The 6,861-nt window shown below is 47.3% G+C and overlaps 1 non-coding gene across 1 annotated transcript; it reads right to left on the minus strand.

Moving 5' to 3' along the window:
- Window positions 1-6,261: 6,261 nt before the first annotated feature.
- On the minus strand, window positions 6,262-6,334 carry Trnas-gga. The gene has a single exon. It is a non-coding gene; the product is annotated as a tRNA-Ser (tRNA).
- Window positions 6,335-6,861: the final 527 nt, after the last annotated feature.

The following is a 6,861-nucleotide window of genomic DNA, read 5'->3' on the forward strand; positions in this document are numbered from 1 at the left end:
TGCGCAGCGTCAACCTGCTTGCTACTTTGGTTGCATCAACTTTGCATCAACTTTGCTTGCATCAACTTTGGAGCAAGCAGTTCACCAACTTTGGAGCAGGCATCGACTTCGTGTGTGAGTATACTCACACACGAAGTCCATGCCAAGGATGACGTCTTTCGCACAGCCCTGAAGGACGACGAACATAACTGGGCAGGTCTCCTCGTGAATTTCGACGCTTGCATGGCACATCCCAACAGGCGTGATGAGGTGTCCTTTGGCGGTGCGTATTTGAGGGCAGTCCCAGGACATCGGGACTTTTGAAGGCGGAGAGAAGACTTCCTACTCAAACGGAATAATCTGCTACGGCGTCCACGAGTGCCGACGCTTCGTGGCCGTCGATGACAACATTGAGGTTGTTGGGAACCATTGCAGAATCGTCTTTTCGATGCTTGTCGTCGCTAGAGTGGGGGCCCTCCAACGTTCTTGGAGGATGCTTTCGACGGTCGTCTTCGGCAACTCCACCTCCAGGGGTTGCCGTGCTCAGTTTCTCAGCGACGTATGGGAGACAAGTTCTCTCGGCGAACCTACGAAGTGGTGACGGTGGACGTCGTGGTGACGCCGAACTGGATCACCGGGAGGAGGCGGGTGCTCGGTCTGCCGGTTCGTCTCTGTGAAATTCTCTGTGTCCCTACCTGCCAGCTGGCGTGCGGTCAAGCACGCATACTTTTTATGTTGTTATTTCTTTTTTGTATTATATATTACTTTCAACATGACGCCAAGTGGCCGAGGAACAGAATGGAAAGTAGGAAAAGAATCGAATAATCCAGTTTGGTTAAAAGAGTACCACTTTGACGTGAAACGTCCTTTGGGTAGTTGCTCCGGATTTTATGAAGCCGCATTTTGTGAAGCCGTGGCCCTTGACTTCACATGACATAAGGTTCCCCGCTAGATTTAGCGGCAAAATTCACATCACGTGACCTCAATGTCGATTCAGTTTTCCGCTAAATTTAGCGGGGAATATGACATGACATGGACTTCATGTCGCGTGACCTACACACAAATTTAGCTTCCCCACAAATTTTAGCGAAAGCGAAAGAACTTGACGTCACGTGATATGATGTCACGTGTCCCATACTCGAATTCGGTTTTCCCGCTCTAGATATAGCGGGAAAATTGACGTCACGTGCGCACATAACGTTAGTTTCCCGCTAAATTTAGCGGGAAAATTAAAGCCACGTGACCTCAACACCAATTCATTTCCCCAGTTAAATTCACCGGGAAAATGATGTCGCATGACTTTATGTCAAGTGATTTATTCAGAAATTCAATTTTTCCGTTACCTTTAGCTGTAAAATCGACGTCATGTGACCTGATGCCGCTTGATGCTAGAGCTTTTCACCTGTCCAACACAATTGCGTAAGAATTTGTCATAACTTTTACAGGCGTAGCTGTTAAGGGCTAGGTTCCCCAGGATCGTGCCCGTGTATGTCGACAGACTGGACACAAACCTACCGGGACAGCTACCGCCATCTATAAGCGACGGTGGTAGGCACACAACCAGTATGGTTTACGCCGTCGCTCGTAGATGGCAGCAACCTTTCCAGCTATAATAGAAGAATGGATAGTTGGGCGCGTTGGTGGAAATTCATCGTAGAAAACTGCGCGAAAAACAGACAACGAAGAAGAAGCACACAGTGTATTGAGTACAGCTCCACTGGTCTTCCTTCTTCACGAGAGTAAAAAGGCTGAACTTTTTTTTTTCAGCGGAGCTGTTTAGGGCTAGTTTTCCCAGTATCGTGTTCGTCATCAAGTAAATGTCAACACAAAACTCTTGACAGTTGCCGCTATCTATGAACGACGGCCGCAACCAGACAACCGGCTTGCCGGTTGTCTTGTTGCCGCCGTCGCTCAAAGATGGCGGCAACCTTTCCAGCCTTGCCACTCTGGTTTTCTTTAGGCGTTGTCCTAGAAGTCATCCTTTCTTTTGAACGTCCAGTGGACAACCTTGCCGGCGAATTATCTCGGTGTGCCGCTCGAACACTACCGAAACACTACTCAAATGTGGAATGAAGGGACTGATAGGGCGAAGCCAAAAGCGGAGGGTTGGAGGGGTCGCGATTTATCTATGTTTCCGCGCGCCACTGCCTGTAAATTATTTTTTATCGCGAAAATTTGGTATATATTACAAGCGTTGCCTATGTCGTGCCTAAACGTGCAGAAACTGCACAGACTTTTTGCAGTTTTTATTTGGAGTTCGTGCTGGGAACGCTCTTCCCGTACAAATTTCTTTCGCTCTGTTCGTAGTGGAGGTCTGGGATTGTCCCACTTGTTTATCCGTCAGATTGTTTCAAGGTTCATGTTTTTACGCGACCAGAATGATTCATTTTTGCGTACAGTTCTGCAGGTCCTTTCGCAAAATTCACTGCCTGAGTTTCTTGTGTCGTCTAGTGCCCCAATATGTGCTAGTGTTCAAGGGTTCATGCGAGAAGTTGTACTTTCCTTTCATATGCTGAAGGTACGCTTTTTCTTGGATTATCCAAGTTAAGTAAGTCGCAAGCTGCTGTATAAAGACCTCGTGAACGTTCTTTTACCCATACCTTTATATAGGTCACTGTACTGTGACGGACCAGGGCAGGACGTCTTAAAAAGGGTAAAGACAATGCCGGTGAAGCCTTTTTTAAATCATTTTTCTTTAAACTGTACTGCGCCGCGCTGCCTGTAAAGCCGTGGCTTGAGGAGAGAGGTATGTTTGTCTCAAGGTCGATCAATTGTCTACTATGTAAAAACGCCGAAACAATAGAACACATATTTCTCGACTATTGGGATGCGGTTTCCCTATGGGACATTTTTCAGCGCACGCTGAAGAAAGACCTCTCCCTCACCCCACATCCCTAATGAAAAATACACCAGGCAATCCTGCTGTGACATCAGAAAGTCCTGGTGTGACACAAGAATATCTGCTGTGCCCACCAGCAGTGCTGGTGTATCGATCACACCAGCCTGCTGTGCCCAACAGCAATGCTGGTGTATCGAGCACATCAGCCTGTTGTGCCCACCAGAAATGCTGGTGTATCGATCACACCAGCCTGGTGTGCCCAACAGCAATGCTGGTGTATCGAGCACACTAGCCTGTTGTGCCCACCAGAAATGCTGGTGCACCCGCACACCAGCCTTTTGGGCTGGTGTGCGGGTACAAGGGCTCCTGTGCCCACCAGGCAGCCTGGTGTGCACACTACGCAGTTTGATAGGACACCAGAGTTGTGTTTTTGTTGACTTTTCCCCCCGTCCGTGAGCGTGTTTTCTATTAGTTTCTGTGCCGCCCCGTCCCCCAACGTGGTGCCTTGTTTCCTCCCGTCTTGGTGGTCACCGGAGACCCCGTGGCGGGCTGCTTTGTGCTCAAGTAGTGTCCCCCTCGTCCGGAGCACTTGCCCGGGCGGCCTTGAGCAGCTTGAGGTGCTCGCCGGCTCGCATCTTCGACGGTTTCTCTTTTCCTTTCCGCCGGTATTCTTGTTTAAGTTTGAGAAAATAAAGGAGTCTTCTTTGTGAGTCAAAGCCGAAAAGACGTGTGTTGATGCGCTATCCTGACTTCCGACAAGCTTGGTTTGGTAGCAATACAACAAAGAAAGACAGTAATTATTACAGTTTTTGGTGCCGAAAACCAGAAATTAACGGCCAGTTCATGCCTACTACGAGCGAGGAGGGAGTCGACCGTCTGAAGCGGAAGAGGATTACCCTGCGAGCCGCCACAACAAAGCTCATCAACGAGATTGGCGTCCTGCTGGCCACGGATCCAACCGACATCGGTGAGCTCGAAGAAACATCTGATATTCTTCTACTTAAGGAGGCTTCCCTGGAAGAGCTGGACAAGGAAATCGAGATTTCTGGCACGGAGGGGTAGGCAGAACGGATCAGCGTAACTAAGGCACGAGTCAGCCGCAAGCTGAAAGATCAAGAATTGCGGAACGACAGGGCGTCCGGTTCTTCGACGCAGGGCAGAGGCTCTGGAAAACCTCAAGTTGATCACGGCCAACTCCCTACAACAGTAAACCTTCCGAAGCTTTACTGTTGTGCTTTTTTGCTTTTTTGAATAGAGTAATTATGACCGCAGCGTCGTTGTCACACTTATCATTGTAATCTTTTTTGTGAGTAAAGCAACACCCAGTCACACCACAACAAAATCTGATGTCCCAGCAAAACACCAGTTTGTTGGTGTAACATCAGAACACCAGATTGCTGGTATCACACCAACACACCAGATTTCTGGTTTCTTGGTGTCCCAACACACAATGTCCCAAATCACATCTCTGAAAATGTCTGGTGTAACATAAAGTCACACCAGCCCTCGGCCTGGTGTATTTTTCACTAGGGTTCTACCTTTTCATTCGTAGCAATATAACTCTAATACCAATTAAATGCACACGAAACAAATGAAATGATGGGCGAATGGTAAATTAAAATATATTTTCTAGTTATTTTGGGGGAGCGGGTAGCTTCAAATCATCATAGTAAAACTAGCATGATTTGGTCAAGGTTTGAATTATCTCGATTTTCGTTCTCAACCTTTATGACAACTGAGCAATTAAAACTAAAGTTGTTCAGAAATATTGACTAGAACTATATTTTACGCTGAACGATAAAGTTGAGCATATGTTTACGAACGGACAAGTTTTTGCGCTTGGCGCAGGTGATTCTGCGTGGAAAATCCACCTGGTGTCACTGTTCCCGTTCACACTCATGACCTGCACGGTTGTCTTCGTTGCCATGGCCTTCTGTGACGGACTGATGCAGAAACGCCGCAAGTGAGTCTCTTTCACATCCGTTCCAGCACTCGGGACACTCTCCAAGCAGAGTCCTACCCTTAGGAGAGGGTAATGCAGTAAGAGTATTCTGACTGTGCGCTTTCATTAAAGAAAAAGTACACGTTAAGTAGACCTAGAATTTATTTTGGATCAATTTTTAATATCAGAAGTATATTTCTAATATAATGTGCGTGTGCGTTTTGCTTTAGAGCCTTGTCACACAGAAGTATACGAACTTTGCTGCAGCCAACCGGATTTGATCAAATTAGGGAGCTACAAGAGCACTCCATGCTTCGATGGCGTGCCTTTCAGCTTTTAAAAAAACATTGTTTTCTTTAAAAGCTACCGCGGGGGATTATATCTGGCAAGGTTGGAATTCCACGTGCTGCCCACACGAGGGACACGCACTAGCGGTTGAATATCTGTGTATGACGTCTTTTTCGGATTTTTTTATATATACCAAGGGTGCCCGTGCACCTTTTTAATGGTCGCTGAAGATGCGCAAATGCCAAACTTCCGAAAACTCTGGATATGACGTCACGCTCCGGAAAGTACACCGGAAAGTGCTTTGAAAATAAATGTCTGCTGTCTCCGTGCACCAAATTTAAAAATAATCTTGATATTCGTGATCCTGGAGACCAGATGAAGACAATTTAAGTATTTTTCCTCAAATACAAAGCCGCTACAGGTTCCCTTTAACGTTACATAGTTGCCATTGTGGTGACCTTCTGCAACATACATTTTCCAGCACAGAATTTGCTTTCTTCTCGGTAAGAACAAGTACGAATGACCCTCAGCATGGTGGCGGTAACATCACGTACAACCTATTTATTACTGCTGGAGTTAAGTACACACCAAAATAAAGGAGGGTACAGTGGTAATCAGACTTGTCTATAACGCGCGAACGAGGAGCTTTTTACGGGGAGCGATAGACTGGTGGCATTCGCGGAAACTAAGCTAGTCACGTGGTGCAACAAGGAGCGGCCCGCTCGAGGGATGTCCTGCCCACTCTATCAGCTTGATAAGCGACAAAAGTAAAGTGCTTTATTATATTTTTTATGACGACATCGTTGATACGTTTTCATGCTTTGGTGTGTTTATTGTTCGAGCAATTATGTTTGTAAAAAGCGTGCGAGCAGCCTTCCGTGTTCGCCGCCAGCTGATAGAGTGGGCAGGACACTCCTCGAGCGGGCCGTTCCATCTTGTGCCACGTGACTAGCTTAGTTTCCGCGAATGCCACCAGTCTAGCGCTCCCCGGAGAAAGCTGCACGCTCCCGCGTTATAGACAAGTGTGATTAGCACTGTGCAAGAAGCGAGGCAAGCTGTAAACCAAGCCGAATTCATTATAAAGCAATTAAATGCAAAGTTGCAAGCCAGCTGGACAAGAATGGCAAAAATAAATCCCCGGAGAAGGGGAACAAGTGGGACAAACACAAGTCTCCAAACACAGCTAGGTGACTGGTGCGCGGCCAAAAGACTCCGCCTGGTCCGGGTATCGAACCCGGGACCTCTTCATTTCCAGTGGAGCGCTCTACCAACTGAGCTAACCAGGGGTTTGGCGTTAGTAAAGCAAACAGGTTTTATTAGCTGCCACCAGTCCAAAACCAACAAGGGTGAAAGCTTGCATTTTAAGGTTATGATTATAGTACAATCAAATGCAAAGGTGCAAGCGAGCTGGACAAGAATGACGAAACTAATTCCTGGAGAGGGAAAACTAGAGGGACAAAGGACAAACACAAATCCCCAAATACAGCTAGGTGAATGGCGCGCGGCCGAAAAAATCCGCCTGGTCCGGGAATCAAACCCGGGACCTCTCTATTTTCATTTCCGTCAGTACGACGTGAAGGGCACGTGACGTACCCTTCATAGGATGTTGTACCTTGTGGTTCGTCACGTGACACCGTATTAAGCGGTACAATGTTCGATGCGACACCAGGTGTCGCATCGGGCGCCGCCAGGTGACTTAACCGGGTTGCCGCCGGCATGCATAGCAGTATACTTAAAGAGTTTGGTTATTAAAACGACCTTTCGCGTTTTCTGCAGTCTGCAATTTGACCAGGTTGACAGGTCAGCTTTCTTT

Source organism: Ixodes scapularis, unplaced genomic scaffold (genome assembly GCF_016920785.2).
Source record: "Ixodes scapularis isolate PalLabHiFi unplaced genomic scaffold, ASM1692078v2 PGA_scaffold2__306_contigs__length_199485367, whole genome shotgun sequence".
Taxonomy (NCBI): domain Eukaryota; kingdom Metazoa; phylum Arthropoda; class Arachnida; order Ixodida; family Ixodidae; genus Ixodes; species Ixodes scapularis.